Source organism: Gorilla gorilla, chromosome 1 (genome assembly GCF_029281585.2).
Source record: "Gorilla gorilla gorilla isolate KB3781 chromosome 1, NHGRI_mGorGor1-v2.1_pri, whole genome shotgun sequence".
In the NCBI taxonomy this organism is placed as follows: domain Eukaryota; kingdom Metazoa; phylum Chordata; class Mammalia; order Primates; family Hominidae; genus Gorilla; species Gorilla gorilla.
The window spans coordinates 232,430,827-232,448,285 of record NC_073224.2 but is presented as its reverse complement, the minus strand read 5'-3'; the positions used below and the strand labels follow the sequence as shown (position 1 = coordinate 232,448,285).

At 43.3% G+C, this 17,459-nt stretch overlaps 1 pseudogene; it reads left to right on the top strand.

Moving 5' to 3' along the window:
* Positions 1 to 17,459, top strand: part of LOC101136410 (eukaryotic translation initiation factor 2 subunit 3, Y-linked-like) — a 47,996-nt pseudogene that overhangs the window by 17,328 nt on the left and 13,209 nt on the right.

Genomic DNA, 17,459 nt, shown 5'->3' with positions numbered 1-17,459 from the left:
CTTTGAAGACAAATATAGGCAGATCACACAGCGTATCACATGCGATGAGCCATTCTCAAATATCTTTATCCCTCTCTCCTCTCAACATTTGTTCATCATTTGCTGATATTTATTGAGCACCCAATACATGCTCTGCTCTGGATGCCGGAGCAGCAAACAAGACCCTTTCAGTTCCTGCTCCACTACATTCTAGAGATGAAAGGCACACGGCAAATAGCTAGATCTTGCAGGGTACAGTTACTTTAGTTGAAAGGCAGAGGTATCTCTCCGTCACTCAAAGTATGATCCGAATGACAGAAGAATCCAGCCACACAAAGATGTAAGATAGAGCCTCCTAGGCAGGGGCAACAGCTTGTGCAAAGGGCCTGAGGCAGAAATGAAATGAGCCTGGCATGTTTCTGGAGGGAAAGTCAATGTCTCTGGAGTAGGGGTAGCAAGAGGCGGGTGTCGGGAGGTCTGCAGGAGCCAGATAACAAGAAAAGGCCTGTCGAAGATCTAGTGTAGAATCACTGTGGACCCTACAGACAACGCAGCATTAGGGATCTATGCTGAAAGCACTCACCTCCAGGTGAGCAGACCCAGGTGTGAAGAAAAAGCTTTGCTTGGCTGTGTATCCAGGCAAATGCTGGATGAAGACACTGATATGCTGGAAGTTACGATCAAATGTCCAGGGCTGTATCTTTCACTGTTTACTTTTAAAAATTTATTATTTATTTATTTATTTTGAGACAGGGTTGAGCTCTGTTGCTCAGGCTGGAGTACAATGGTACAATCACAGCTCACTGCAGCCTTGAACTCCTGGGCTCAAGTGATCCTCCCACCTCAGCCTTCCTAAATGCTGGGATTACAGGCGAGCGCCACCACTTTTTTTACTTTTTTTTTTTTGTTTGTTTGAGACAGGTCTCACTTTGTCACTCAGGCAGTAGTGCAGTGGCATAATCTCAGATCACTGCAACCTCCACCTCCTGGGCTCAAGAGATTCTCCTGAATCAGCCCCCAAAAGTAGCTGGGACTACAGGCATGCAACCACCATGCCCAGCCAATCTTTGTGTGTTTTTTTTAGAGATGGGTGTTCCCATATTGCCCAGGCTGGTTTCAAACTCCTGAGCTTAGGCAATGTGCCCACCTTGGCCTCCCATAGTGCTAGGATTACAGGCATGAGCCACTGGGCCTGACCAGCCTTGTAGTTTTTATGATTGCTTACTTTAACCAAAATTTTTAGTTAACCAACCAACTGCAAATCCTAATTGTATTGAATTTTTTTTTTTTTTGAGATGGAGTCTTGGTCTGTTGCCCAGGCTGGAGTGCAATGGCGTGATCTCAGCTCCCTGCAACCTCCGCCTCCCAGGTTCAGGCGATTCTCCTGCCTCAGCCTCCCGAGCAGCTCAGATTGCAGGCACATGCCACCACGCCCAGCTAATTTTTTTTTTTTTTTTTTTTTGAGACAGAGCCTCACTCTGTCACCCAGGCTGGAGTGCAGTGGCACGATCTCGGCTCACTGCAAGCTCCGCCTCCCAGGTTCACACCATTCTCCTTCCTCAGCCTCCGGAGTAGTCGGGACTACGGGCGCCCGCCACCACGCCTGGCTAATTTTTTGTAATTTCAGTGCAGACGGGGTTTCACCATGTTAGCCAGGATGGTCTCGATCTCCTGACCTCGTGATCCGCCGGCCTCAGCCTCCCAAGGTGCTGGAATTACAGGTGTGAGCCACTGCGCCCGGCCAATTTTTGTGTTTTTAATAGAGACAGGGTTTCACCATGTTGGCCAGGCTGGTCTCGAACTCCTGACCTCAAGTGATCCGCCCACCTCAGCCTCCCAAATTGCTGGGATTACAGGCGTGAGCCACCGTGCCCGGCTGTGCTGGATTTTAGGACTCTACTGTTCTTAAATATTTTGTTGCAAATCACAACATTCACTAATTCCACACGCTTATCAAAACTGGTAGTATTTTTTGAGCCAGTTCCATGCAAATGTCCTCATCCTGCACACATACGTGCACATACTCATCTTAACAAACATAACTGAAAATTCAACCCCATAAACTAGACATATAAATTTAGCTCAAGTACAACCAGAGGAAAAAAAAAAACAGATCTGATTTTTAGATATTCTGCTTAACTAGTCATAGAATTCAGTCAGAGTGGCCGGGGCATGGTGGCTCATGCCTGTATTCTCAGAACTTTGGGAGGCTGAGGCAAGCAGATCACTTGAGTCCAGGAGCTCAAGACCAGCCTGGCCAACATGGTGAAACCCTGTCTCTACTAAAAATATAAAAATTAGCCAGGCATGGTGGTGCAAGCCTGTAATCCCAGCTACTTGAGAGGGTGAGGCAGGAAAATCGCTAGAACCTGGGAGGCAGGGTTGCCATGAGCCAAGATCGTGCCACTACACTCTAGCCTGGGTGACAGAGCGAGACTCCATCTGAAAAAAAAAAAAAAAAAAGAATTCAGTCAGAGTAGCATACATGTATCAACCAACTACTATACAAACTATACCAATACTTGGCTCTCTGAGAGATGCCAAAAAGCAGTATTTTGCCTGATCCATGTGCTCAACAAAGTTAATCTTGTTGGCGACATTAGGCCTCAATACCAGAAACAAGAATGACGTCAGGGAGGCTAACAGCAAGTGTTTCCCAAGGGCCTCGCCCTGCCGAGCCTCTGTGTGCTTGCCAACACCAGGGCTGGTGTTCTATCCGGGATGTCTGCTGCCAGTTTGTCTGTAAAAATCTTCTCTCTCTTTCAAGTACCACTTCTTGCACGAATCTAAGTTTTCCTTGTCCTTAGGTGACCACTTGCTTTCCAAGTTTTTAAAAATATATTTTCTGATATTTACAAAATATTGAATGTAACATATATGTTAATAATTAACATCTGTTAATAAAAGTATAATAATAATAAATCCTTAAACCCAGCAAGCAAACCAATAGCTAGAACATCACTAATAACTTTATCTACCTATGGGACCCCTCCTTCTCCCTATCTACTTCCCCTCTAAGGGCAAGGTGGTAACACCCTGTTCGTATGCCTGTAGTCCCAGGTACTCAGGATGCTGAGGTGGGAGGATCATTTGAGCCCAGCAGGGCGAGGCTGCAGTGAGCCGAGATCGCACCACTGCACTCCAGTGTGGGCGACAGAGTGAGGACCCTGGCTTAAAGAAAAAAAATATGGGAGTACTGGGTGCAGTGGCTCATGCCTGTAACCCCAGCACTTTGGGAGGCTGAGGCAGGCAGATCACCTTCTCTGCTAAAAATACAAAAATTAGTCGGGTGTGGTGTCATGCACCTGTAATCCCAGCTACTTGGGAGGCTGAGGCAGGAGAACTGCTTGAACCCAGAAGGTGGAGGTTGCAGTGAGCCGAGATCATGCCACCACACTCCAGCCTGGGCAACACAGCGAGACTCTGTCTCAAAAAAAAAAAATTAAAGCCTGGGTTTTGTGGCTCCCACCTATAATCCCAGGACTTTGGGAGGCTGAGGCAGATGGATCTCTTGAGCCCAGGAGTTTGAGACCAGCCTGGGTAACATAGAGTGACCCTGTCTCTAGAAAAAAATACAAAAAACTTGTCTGAGTGTGGTGGCGCGTGCCTGTAGTCCCAGCTAACTCAGGAGGCTGAGGTGGGAGGGTCACCTGAGCCCAGGAGGTCGAGGCATGGTGGGGCCACTGCATTTCAGCCTGGACAATAGAGCAAGACCTTACCTCAGAACAACCCAAACAAACAAAAAACCTTTGTGTTATCATGTTATAAAAAACCTTTGTGTTATCATTTTATTATGTTACATAATTTCTTTCCAAATGCTGTTTTTTATTAAGTATCATTTAGATACAAAAAAAATGCATAGATTTTAAGCATATAGTTTGATGAGTTTGGAAAAATGTTTACACCTATGGAACCACTACTCCATTGAAAATATGTATCAGCGGGGCGCGGTGGCTCACACCTGTAATCCCAGCACTTTTCCCAGGCAGGCAGACCACGAGGTCAGGAGTTCGAGACCAGCCTGGCCAACATAGTAAAACCCTGTCTTTACTAAAAATTACAAAAATTAGCCGGATGTGGTGGCACCCACCTGTAGTCCCAACTACTTGGGAGGCTGAGGCAGGAGAATCGTTTGAACCCAGGAGGCAGAGGTTGCAGTGAGCCAAGATGGCACCATTGCACTCCAGCCTGGGTGACAGCGCAAGACTCTGTCTCAAAAATATATATATATCATTTCAGGCTGGGTGCAGTGGCTCACACGTGTAATCCCAGCACTTTGGGGAGCCAAGGTGAAAGGATCACTTGAGCCCAGGAGTTCAAGACAGGCTGGGCAACACAGTGAAACTTCATCTCTACTAAAAATTAAAAAAAAAAAATTAGCCAGGCCTGGTGGTGCACACCTGTGGCCCCAGCTACCAAGAAGGCTGAAGTGGAAGGTTCACTTGAGCCTGGGAGATGGAGACTGCAGTGAGCCGTGACCATGCCTCTGCACTCACTCCAGCCTAGGTGACAAAGCAAGACCCTGTCAAAAAAAAAAAAAATTTCCATCACCCCAGAAAGGCCTCTGTATCCCTGTCGATCAACACCCTCTCCTCTGCCAGAGGCAACCACCATTCTGCTTTCTGTCTCCATAAATTCGTTTTGCCTGTTTTAGAATTTCATATAAATGGAATCACACAATATTTACTGTTTTGTGTCTAGTTTTTGTTGTTTTTCACCATAATGTTTTTGAGATTCATCCATGTTATTGAGAATACCAAACAGTTATTTCTTTCTGTTGTGGAGTAGTATTTTATTGTACACTTTATTTACTTGTTTATTCGCTGATGAGTATGTAGGTTGTTTTCAGTTTGAGGCTTTCTTTTTTTTTTGAGACAAGGTCTTGCTCTGTCATCCAGGCTGGAGTGCAGTGGTGTGATCATGGCTCACTGCATACTACAGCCCTGAACTCTCAAGCAATCCTCCCAAGTTAGCCTCCCAAAGTGTTGGGATTACAGGTGTGCACCACCATGCCTGGCCACAGGCTTTTAAGAATCATGTTACAGTGAAATCCTTTTTGTGAAAATCATTTTAAAAATAAGTGTAAGCCAGGCTCAGTGGCTCACGCCTGTAATCCCAGCACTTTGGGAGGCCGAGGCGGGCAGATCACAAGGTCAGGAGTTCGATACATAGTGAAACCTCATCTCTACTAAAAATACAAAAAATTGGTATGGTGGCAGACACCTGTAGTCCCAGCTACTCGGAAGGCTGAGGCAGGAGAATCCCTTGAACCTGGGAGGTGGAGGTTGCAGTGAGCCGAGATGGTGCCACTGCACTCCAGCCCAGGCAACAGCGCAAGACTCTGTCTCAAAAAAAAAAAAAAAAAAAAAAAGTGGCCAGGCATGGTGGCTCACACCTGTAATCCCAGCACTTAGGGAGGCCCAGGTGGGTGGATCACGAGGTCAGGAGTTCAAGACCAGCCTGACCAAGATGGTGAAACCCCATCTCTACTAAAAATAACGAAAATTAGCCAGGTGTGGTGGTAGGCGCCTGTAATCCCAGTTACTTGGGAGGTTGAGGCAGAAGAATCGCTTGAACCCAGAAGGCGGAGGTTGCAGTGAGCCCAGATCGCACCACTGTACTCCAGCCTGGGCGACAGAGTGAGACTCTGTCTCAAAAAAAAAAAAAAGTATATATAGAGAGTGTTATCTCAAATGCATGCTTGTTTATTACTTAGTTTTGCTTGGTTTTGAGCCCTGTGGAAATGGCATCATGTTGGCCTATTCTTCTAGGACTTTTCCCCCCACTTTGCATTTTGTTTCCAGATTTAATCTATGTTATTACATGGCAGCTGATGTTTTAATGTGGCCCTTATACGCAGCCATCTTTCTAAACTGTCTATTTTAAGTAATATATTTACATATTCTTTTGGTTTTATATAAAGAAAATCATATCATCTACAAATAACAACTGTCTTGTTTCTTCCTTTCTAATCTTTATGTTTTGAATTTATTTTTCTTATTATTATCTTGAGTGCCAGTACATTTTGGGAACAGCAGCTATATAGTAGTATCCTTGTCTTGCATCCTAATCTTAAAGGGAAACTTCAGATGTTTTAAAATTTATATTGTTGGCCAGGCGCAGTGGCTTACACCTGTAATCCCAGCACTTTGGGAGGCTGAGGCGAGCAGATCACCTGAGGGTCAGGAGTTGGAGACCAACCTGGCCAACATGGTGAAACCCCGTCTCTACTAAAAATACAAAATTAGCTGGGCGTGGTGGCTAACACCTGTAATCCCAGCTACTCGGGAGGCTGAGACAGGAGAATCTCTTGAATCTGGTAGGTGGAGGTTGTGGGAGCCAAGATCGCACTGCTGCACTCCAGCTTGGGCAAAAAGAGTGAAACTCCATCTCAAAAAAAAAATAAATAAATAATAAATTAATTAATCAATTAAAAGTTATATTGTTGTTTGTGTATATTCTCTTTATCTGGTTAAAGTTTTCTTTTAGTCTACTAAAGTTTTTTGTGGGTTTTTTAATTAAAATGAGTAGGAAATTTTATCAACACTTTTTCTGCATCCATTGAGATTATTAAATCTGTTGATTTATTGAATTTATTGACTTCTCAATCTATTGCTCCAGTGAGTGACTGCCCAGAGTTACTTAAATTCAAGATTAAGGGCAGGCACAGTCCTCCAGACTACCATGTCAGCCCAAGACTTCTGACATCATCATTTCAGGGGTCCCAGGGCCATTCTCAGACCAACCAGCTACAAATTCTGGGGTCTGAACTCCCTCAGGTTCACTAGAACGATGCATAAAACTCAGGAAAGTGCTGTACTTACTATTAGAGTTTTGTTATAGCAAAAGGATAGAAACAGAACCAGCTCACAGAAGAGATGCAAAGAGAAGAATCTGGAATTGGGAGGTTTTCAAACAGAAAGCTTTTGTGTCCTCAGGAATGCAATCCCCTCTTTGCATCAACGTGTGACAACATGCAGGGCATTGCCAACCCAGGACACCCACCTAAACTTTGGTGTCCAGCATTTTGATTGAGGCTTCATTATATAGCCATGAATGATTGAGTTACTGCTCATGTGGTTGATCTCAATCTTCAACAATGTACACACCCCCTCTCCCTCTCCCTGCCAAGATCTGGCTGATTTCAGTGGCCCAAAGTCCTAATCCTCTAATCATATGATTGGCCTTTCTGGCATGGTCAGCCTCCACCCTGAATCATTTCATTAGCATGAACTATATGGTGCCATCCAGAGGGTCCACTATAAGTCACCTCATTAGCATAAACTAGCAGGTGTGGCCAAAAAAGCCCACCATGAGTAACAAAAACACTCTTATTACTCAGGAAATTTCAAGGGTTTAGAGGTTACCTCCCATGCGGTGAGACAAAGACCAGACCTATCTTTGAGTATAGTTAATTCTTCATGACATATACAGATTTTAGGATATCGATCCATCCTTGCATTCCAGGAATAATATGACATTATCTTTTTAAAACATGGCTAGATCTATTTTGCTAATAGTTAAAAGGACTTTGCACCTATGTTTGTGAATGAGCTTGGCTTATGATTTTTCTCTTATTGATCTTGCCTGGTTTTTAAATTAAAATTATACTGAACTCATAGAATGAGCTGGAGGGTGTTCTCTTTCTTTCTGTGTGCTGGAAGACTTTTTGTTAGATTGAAATATTTGTCTCATGGAAGTTTTGAGGAATTCACCTGTAAAACCCTCAGAGCCTGTGTGTTTTGTTGTGGCAAGATTTTTAATATTATTTCAATTTCTTTAATAATTGTAGGACTATTCAAGCTTTCTATCTCTTCTTGAGTCAGCATGATTATATTTTTCTAGAAATTTGTCTATTTCATCTAATTTTCAAATATATCAGCATAAAACTGTTTATTCCTTTATTTTTAAAATCTCTGCTGTATTTGTATTTAAAAACCTTCTGCTGAGTTTGTAGTTAAATATTTGTGCTTTTTTTTTTTTCTTATCAATATAGCACCAGAGATAGGTCTATTTTATTAGTCTTTTCAAAGGGCCAGCATACGGCTTTGTTGATTCTATCTACTGTATGGTATTATTTTCCCTATTAATTACCTGCTCTTTTTTTATTACCTTCTCCCTTTCCTTTATGTGGATTTATGTTTTTCCCCCATTACTTTGTTAGTTGAAGTTAACTTACTACTTTTCAGACTGTATTCTTTGCAAATATATGTATTTAAAACTATGCATTTCCCTCTGAGTGCAGCTTTCACTATAATATGCTAGTTCTAAATAATATTTTAAAAATTATTGTTCTGAGTATTTCTAGATTTGTATGATTTGAGCCATGAATTATTTAGAATTCTGTTTTTAAATTTCAATACACAAGAACTTCATAATTTATCTTTTTTGCTATTGACTTCTACTTAATCACATTTTGTTTAAAGAATGTGATGGATGTGATACTAATTTTTTGAAATTTGTTGAGATGTGCTTTATGACCTCAGATCTGATTAATTTTTGTAACCATTCCATGTGTCCTTAAGAAGAATGGGCCGGGCACAGTGGCTCATGACTATAAACCCAGGACTTTGGGAGGCCGAGACAGGCAGATCACGAGGTCAGGAGATCGAGACCATCCTGGCTAACACGGTGAAACCCCGTCTCTACTAAAAATACAAAAATTAGCCAGGCATGGTGGCGGGCATGTGTAATCCTAGCTACTCGGAAGGCTGAGGCAGGAGAATCACTGGAACCCGGGAGGCGGAGGTTGCAGTGAGCCGAGATTGCGCCACGGCACTCCAGCCTGGGCGACAGAGCGAAACTCCATCTCAAAAAAAAAAAAAAAAGAAGAATGGATATTCTCTAATGATTGCTTTTAGGGTTTTACATATGTTCATTACATCAAAGTAGTTAATCAAATTGTTCAAATATATTTATTTATTCTTTTTTTTTTTTGAGATGGAGTCTTGCTCTTGTCATCCAGGCTGGAGTGCAATGGCATGATCTAAGCCTTCTGAGTAGCCGGGATTACAGGTGCCTGCCACTATACTCGGCTAATTTTTTTGTATTTTTAGTAGAGATGGGGTTTCACCATATTGGCCAGGCTGGTCTTGAACTCCTGACCTCTGGTGATCCGCCCGCCTCAGCCTCCCAAAGTGCTGGGATTACAGGCATGAGCCACCGTGCCCGGCCTATTTATTGATTCTTTTTTGCTGCTTGACCTACCGATTATTGAGAAAAAAACATTGGTGGATTTGTCCATTTCTATTACTTTTTTTTTTTTTTTTTTTTAAGACAGATTCTCACTCTGTTGCCCAGGCTGGAGTGCAGTGGCACAATCTTGGCTCAAGCAGCCTCCACCTCCTGGCAAGGTGAAAGTTTCCCGGCTGGAACCTTCCAGCAATTCTCCTGCCTCAGCCTCCCAGGTAGCTGGGATTACAGGCATGCACCACCACATTGGCTAATTTTTGCATTTTTAGTAGAGATGGGGTTTCACCATGTTGGCCAGGCTGGTCTCGAACTCCTGACCTCAGGTGATCTGCCAGCCTCAGCCTCCCAAAGTGCTAGTATTACAGGTGTGAGCCACCGTGCCCGGCCTCTATTACTTTTTTATGTATATGGTGTGAGACATTTTTATTAGGTGCATATACATTTAGAATTATTATATCTTCTGTGACATGAAAATTTCATTTTTATATAGGAACCTTTTCTGTCTTAGAGTCCTTGTTTGTGTGTCATACTGATGTAGTTATGCCAGTTCTCTTTTGTTTAATATATTTTTGGTGTCTTTTCCCCACCTTTTGCTTTCAACTTTTCCATGTCCTTTTGCTTTAGATGGCTCTCTAACAGGGTTTATCCAAGGATGATAATGTCTGCTTTTTAACTCAATGAGTTTGACCCATTTATATTTTGGGGGACAATGAATACTGTGATATGTAAGTTTCCAACATCTCACTGTAAGGGATACTGGAAAGTATGAGTATCAAGATCATGTATCTTTTCCAGTAATCAAAGCACGTGATGTGGCAATTCAGATATGTTGATTGCCTTGACTCTTCTTCAACAGAATTAACAGTTTTGGATCTTGAGAAAATGTTATTTTCTGGCTAAGTATAGGGGTAAAATGAAATCTTTGGGAAATTCGTGAATTCTCATGATTTCTCAAAGCTTTTCTTGGGTAACTCCAAGAAGCAGCATGGTGGAGTGAAAGCATGGACTCCAGTGCCCCATTCTCTAGCTGCATGATTTGGAGTAAATTCCTTATCTCAGTGACTCTGTGTCTCCATCTTGAAATTGAGAATAATCACGCCGGCCTGAGATTTTTTTACCATGTGAATGGAAGCACGTGGCACATAGCAGGGACTGAATGAATGTGCCCATGTCCGCTCTCCCTCCTCTTTCTAGGGCTGTGGCCTTGGTGATGTCAAGAACATTTTGTAAATATTACAAGTAAGATAAGGCATTGTGATTATTACTCGTTAAAATCACTTTGTTTCCTGACTTAGGTGATTCATTGCAACCCAAAGAAAGTTTTGTGTTGTGTTCTGGCTGGCGAAACTTTTGCAAACAACGAATGCTTCTTTTCATCAGCCTATTCTGCGTTGGTTGGTAGGATGTCAGTCTATACCCACATCAATTTCAGGTAATAACAAGTGTGTGAGCTTTCTGAAGCTTTTTGTTTACTTATTTGTTTTAGGGTTGTTCAAGTGTGACTCATGTAGTAGCACTGCATTCTTGAGAATTCACAGAGATCGAAACACAGATATGAAACAGGGCCAGAAAGAATAAGGCGTTCCCAATATGTGAGAGTAAAAAAAAGCACAAGAAAGCGAAAACATTCAATGTCTGCATCCTGTATAGATGAGAAACTTAGCAGTATCCTCTTTTCTTTTTGGACCAATCATATGCTGATAAAACGGTCTCGCTGCTTTCCCCCCATTTTGAACATCTTCAAACATTCTGAGAGCCTACGGGAATAGAGGCAAACAGGTTTGATGTGACTGGTCATTTGGCCAAAGGTGTTTTACTCTGTGCTCAGCATTTTGTTTCGTTCATGCTCTCTAGCAGTTTGGAATCTAAAAAGGAAAGATTAGATAGAGGAAGTGTGAAAATGCATACGCAATGTGGGAAACCAGGCCATGAACTTGAGTTCTTAAATGCGTGGTATAAGGCCGGGCTCAGTGGCTCACACCTGTAATCCCAGTACTTTGGGAGGCCGAGGTGGGCGGATCACCTGAGGTCAGGAGTTCGAGACCAGCCTGTCCAACATGGTGAAACCCCGTCTCTACTAAAAATACAAAAATTAGCCTGGCGTGGTGGCATGCGCCTGTAATCCCAGCTACTCGTGAGGCTGAGACAGGAGAATCGCTTGAACCTGGGAGGCAGAGGTTGCAGTGAGCCAAGATCGTGCCATTGCACTCCAGCGTGGGGGACAAGAGCAAGACTTCGTCTCAAATAAATAAATAAATGCATGGTATGGTTTGGCTAAGTTGGAAACCATGGGATAATCTGGAATGGTTTATGAGAGAGGCTGATGGTGGGGAGGTAGGTACCCAGAACCTTGGGCTAGAGATGACTGACCCTTTCTGGCTGTGTGATCTTGGGCAAACTGCTTCACTTCTCTGTGCCTCAATGTCCTCCATCATGAAGAGAGAATATAGGGTGCCTTCTTTGTAGGGTAGTTGTAAGGATGAAAGGAGTTGGTATGTATAAAGTACCTATCTCAGTCTAGGGCTTCTCAGCCAGCATGCAGGGTATATGGGCTTCAAATGGATGAAAAAGGTGCTGATCCCAGGTACCTGGCTGTGAGCATCCTCATCTGCTTACCCCAGAGGAGTGGGAGTGTCCCCCCCAAAACATTGCATTTTCTTTTCTTTTCTTTTCTTTTTTTTTTTTTTTTTTGAGACAGAGTTTCCCTCTTGTCTCCCAGGCTGGAGTGCAGTGTACAATCTTGGCTCACTGCAACCTCCATCTCCCAGGTTCAAGTGATTCTCCTGCCCCAGCCTCCCAAGTAGCGGGGATTACAGGCGTCCACCACCATGCCTGGCTAATTTTTTGTATTTTTAGTAGAGACGGGGTTTCGCCATGTTGTCCAGGCTGGTCTCAAGCTCCTGACCTCAGGTGATCTACCCGCCTCAGCCTCCCAAAGTGCTGGGATTACAGGTGTGAGCCATCACGCCCAGCCAAACACTGCATTTTCTATGAAGGCCATGATATGACAGAGCTTGGAGGGCACTACCAGGCCCGATTCTCTGGGCCTGAGGGTGCGGCTGTCTCGGCAGTTGAATGTATTGATGTGGCAAGACAAGGTCCTTGTTAAGAGTTTGAATTTGGGCTTTTGACTTCAGAGGTTTTCGAGCTTTTACTGACTGTTGGCAGCACAAGTATTCAACACTGTGAGCACAACTAAGAACAAAAGCAACTGAAGTGATTTGTGCCTCTCCTAACATCAACAGTTAAAATACAATTTGAATTAAACATGTGAAAGATTCTTCTGTGTAAAATTTGTACTAGGGGCTAAGTTCCTACGCCCTTTGTCCATCTATCTCTCAGCTAGAGTAAAAAGCTGCCACACCTTGAGATGGGTGATTCTGTGGAGTGGCTGACTTTGTGCTGCCCTGCCTGTCATATGACCAGTGGCTCTAGGGGTTTGGACTGAATGTGCTTGGTGGAATGAGTAAGCAGAATATTGGTCAGCACGGAAGGTGAGATGGGCACACCAGGGCTCCTGATGCTGATCTTTGTACTTTTGTGTATGTTTGACAATTTCCATAATTAAAAGTTTTTTTAAAATGTGCTTGGATAATTAAAAGACTCGTATATAAAATAAAGTATGATATCCAATCATGATTAACTCTGTTATTTATATTCTTATGAAAATTTCTGGCCAGACATGGTGGCTCACAACTGAAATCTCAGCACTGTAGGAGGCTGAGACAGGAAGATCACTTGAGGCCAAGAGTTCGAGACCAGCCTGGGCAATATAGTGAGACCTTGCCTTAGTCCATTTTCACGCTGCTAATAAAGAGATACCTGAGACTGGGTAATTTATAAAGGAAAGGGGTTTAATTGACTCACAGTTCAGCATGGCTGAGGAGGCCTCAGGAAACTTACAATCATGGTGGAAGGGGAAGCAAACACGTCCTTCTTCACGTGGCGGCAGCAAGGAGAAGTGCCGAGCAAAGAGGAAAAAGCCCCTTATAAAACCATCAGCTCTCGTGAGAACTCACTCACTGTCATGAGAACAGCAGCATCAGGGTAACCACCCCCATCATTAAATTACCTCCAACTGGTCCCTTCCACAGCACTTGGGGATTATGGGAACTAGCATTCAAGATGAGAGTTGGGTGGGGACACAGCCAAATCATATCAGACCTCATTTCTATAGCATAAAAATAGGAAATACACCAGGGGCGGTAGTTCATGCCTGTAGTCCCAGCTACTCCAGAGGACGAGGTAGGAGGATCGCATGAGCACAGGAGGTCAAGGCTGCAGTGAGCTATGATCACCCACTGCACGTTAGCCTGAGCAACAGAGCAAGACCCAGTCTCAAAAAAAAAAAAAAAAAAAAGCAATAAGTCATGAGTTAAGTTTCACGGGTAGCTAGTTAATAATAATTAAAAATAGCAGCATTGGACATTTACATACTTGTACTTACATAAGATAGGTACAAGGCAAGTATTATCTCATAGAATTCTCACCACAACCCAATGATATAGGTGCTTTATCACCCCCACTTTATGGACGAGGAGACTGAGGCACAAAGAGTAACCCGTCCAAGGCCACACAGCCAATAAGCGACAGAACTGGGATTCAAACCCAGGCCAACCCGCCCCTATGGTCCATGCTCTTAGACTAGATAGGGCTGTACCACAATTTAGCTTTGCCCCTAGTATTTGGCCAAAATTTGGTCTTCGGCTTTGGTGGTGGGAAGGGAGCCGGGTGCCGACCTCAGCACCGTTTTTGGCTTCTTTGAACTTGTGTGTACTGAAGTTTGCTGAAGCCACCGCCCTAGTCAGCTTAATGTCAGGATCATAAATAAGAATACAATTAGGATATTGTGTTAATAATAGGTATATTCTCTTTCAAAATATAGGTAAGTATTTTAGACTCTGCTTGAAGAAAATATATTCTGTGTGCCCTTACCTTAAAATTCCGCCAGTCAGGGCTAGGCACGGCGGCTGATGCCAGCCTGGGCAACATCGTGAGACTCCATCTCTACTAAAACAATTTTTTATAGCTGGACATGGTGATGCGTGCCCGTAGTCCCAGCCACTTGAGAGGCTGAGCTGGGAGGATCGCCTGGGCCCAGGGGGTTCAGGCTGCAGTGAGCCATGATCGTGCCACTGCACTCCGACCTGGGTGACAAAGTGAGACCTTGTCTCTCAAAAAATAAAACATAAAACATACAAATTCTGTCAGTCAGCTGAAGAAATAGGTAATTATAATTGTGAGAAAAAAATGCTGCTGTAACTGATGACGGTGAAAGATGTTAATTTTATGTGCAAAAACAATTATTAAAACATTCAAAAGGTAAATAAATAGAGAATATGAATAGTGAGAGTGTATTAGCTAGATAACTTTAAGGACATTATGCCAACAAAGGTTCATAAAAATGTAAATAATTGATAAGGCAGGATAAGAGAGATTATATCATAATTCCAATTGTGGAATCCTTTAAGTGATTTATATTTATAACGTTAAACAAAACATTTAAGAACTATATTGAATTTATAGTTAAATCCATTTAGGTTATCTGTCTTTCAAGTAAATGCCCTGTTTGAGAAGTCTTCATGTCTTGTAGGATGAATTAAAAGCAGAATATCAACATTTCACAAAGAGGACCAGCCTCAGTGGCTCACACCTATAATCCCGGCACTTAGGGAGGCTGAGGCGGGCAGATCACTTGAGCTCAGGAATTTGAGACAAGCCTGGGCAATATGGCAAAACTCCATATCTACAAAAAATAAAAAAATTAGCCAGGAGTGGTGGCGTGCACCTGTAGGTAGTCCCAGCTATTCGGGAGGTTTGAGGGGAGAGGATCACCTGAGCCAGGGCAGGTCAGGGCGACAGTGAGCTGTGATTGTGCCACTTGCACTCCAGCCTGGCCAATAGAGTAAGACCCTGTTTCAAAACAAGTTTTGTTCAAAAAGAGAAAAAATCCCCAAATTCATGTATTAAAAAATCAATGGCAAATTATCTTCTATCTAGACATAGCAAAGAATACACAAAGTGTGAAGAAATGAAGACTATGTTAGAGAAAAGTGAGAAATACTAAAACCATTTTGCTCTTTTGTCATCAATTGAAAGTTAAAAAAAAATTTTTTTTTTTGAGATGGAGTCTCGCTCTGTCACACAGGCTGGAGTGCAGTGGTGTGATCTCAGCTCACTGCAATCTCTGCCTCCCGGGTTCAAGTGATTCTCCTGCCTCAGCCTCCTGAGTAGCTGGGATTACAGGCGTGTGCCACCACGCCTGGCTAATTGTTGCATTTTTTGTATTTTATTTATTTATTTATTTATTTTTAGACAGAGTCTTGCTCTTGCTGCCCAGGCTGGAGTGCAATGGCACAATCTCAGCTCACTGCAACCTCCGCCTCCCGGGTTCAAGCGATTCTCCTGCCTCAGCCTCCTGAGTAGCTGGGATTACAGGCATGCACCACCACACCCGGCTAATTTTGTATTTTTAGTAGAGACAAGGTTTCGTCATGTTGGTCAGGTTGGTCAAGAACTCCTGACCTCAAGTGATCTGCTCACCTTGGCCTCCCAAAGTGCTGGGATTACAGGAATGAGCCACTGAGCCCAGCCTGTAAACATTCATTTAATGTTGTAACTGTGCCTATAAGATTGATATGGACCAGTGTGGTGGCTTATGCCAATAATCCCAGCACTTTGGGAGGCCGAGGTGGCTGGATCATCTGAGGTCAGGAATTCAAGACCAGCCTGGCCAACATAGTGAAACTCCATCTGTACTAAAAATACAAAAATTAGCCGGGAGTGGTGGCTCACACCTGTAATCCCAGCTACTCAGGAGGCTGAGGCAGAAGAATGGCTTGAACCCGGGAGGCGGAGGTTGCAGTGAGCTGAGATGGCACCACCGCACTCCAGCCTGGGTGACAGAGTGAGACTCTGTTTCAAAAAAAAAAAGTTATCTTAAAAATTATAAAATTTGGCTGGGTGTGGTGGCTCATGCCTGTAATCCCAGCACTTTGGGAGGCCGAGGCAGGCAGACCACGAGGTCAGGAGTTCGAGACCAGCCTGGTCAACATGGTGAAATCCCTTCTCTACTAAAAAATACAAAAATTAGCCGGGCGAGGTGGCATGCACCTACAATCCCAGCTACTAGGGAGGCTGAGGTGGGAGGATCGCTTGAATCCAGGAGGCAGAGGCTGCAGTGGACCAAGATTGCACCACTGAACTCCAGCCTGGGCAACAGAGTGGGAGCCTATCTCAAAATAATAAATAAATAAATAAATAAATAAATAAATAAATAAATAAATAAATATAAATAAAAATAAGAAAGTAATCAATATGAGACAGATCTAAGGTCAGAAGGTAAAGAGCATGGGATCAGGATGACCACAAGCCAAGTAACAGTTGGTATAAAAAACAAAAAATCCAAAAATCAAATACTTCGAACTACCTTGGGAAGGTAAATCTTCCTCTGTGTTTTGTGTCAATCAAACATTCATGGAATGTTATACCAGTAGGGGCTGCCAATGACAGCTAGACACTGCACACAGTGGAGAACTAGTTACAAAAATGGAGGATTTTTCTAGTGAATAGTTAAATGAACCAGAATAGGTTCATCAATAAAAGAGCTGACTAAAAGATATCATGATTACTTTTTCAAGAATGTGAAGGGTTTTTAATAGAAGGGTTTTTATATGCAAAACATATATTCTCCATGTCTATGGAGGTCTGAAAAAGACTTTTATTTATTTATTTATTTATTTATTTATTTATTTAGAGAAAGGGTCTGGACGGGGCATGGTGGCTTACCCCGGTAATCCCATTACTTTGGGAGACTGAGACAGAAGGATCACCTGAGCCCAAGAGTTCGAGACGAGCCTGGGCAATGTGGCAAGATCCTGTCTCTAAAAAATAAAAAATAAGATAATAAAATCAAGAGACAGGGTGTCACTCTGTCACCCAGGCTGGAGTGTAGTAGTGTGATCACGGCTTGCTGAAACCTTAACCTCTGGGCTCAAGTGATCCTCCCTTCTCAGCCCCACTGAGTAGCTGGGACTACAGGTATGCGCCACAACGCTTCACTAATTTTTTAATTTTTTGTAGAGGTTGGTGGGCGGGGTGCTTTCACTATGTTGCCCAGGCTGGTCTTGAACTCCTGGCCTCAAGTGATTATCCTGCCTTGGCCTCCCAAAGTGCTGGGATTACAGGCATGAGCCACAGCACCCACCCTAAGAAAAAGCTTTTAAATGAAATCACACTTCTGGCTGGGCGCGGTGGCTCACGCCTGTAATCCCAGCATTTTGGGAGGT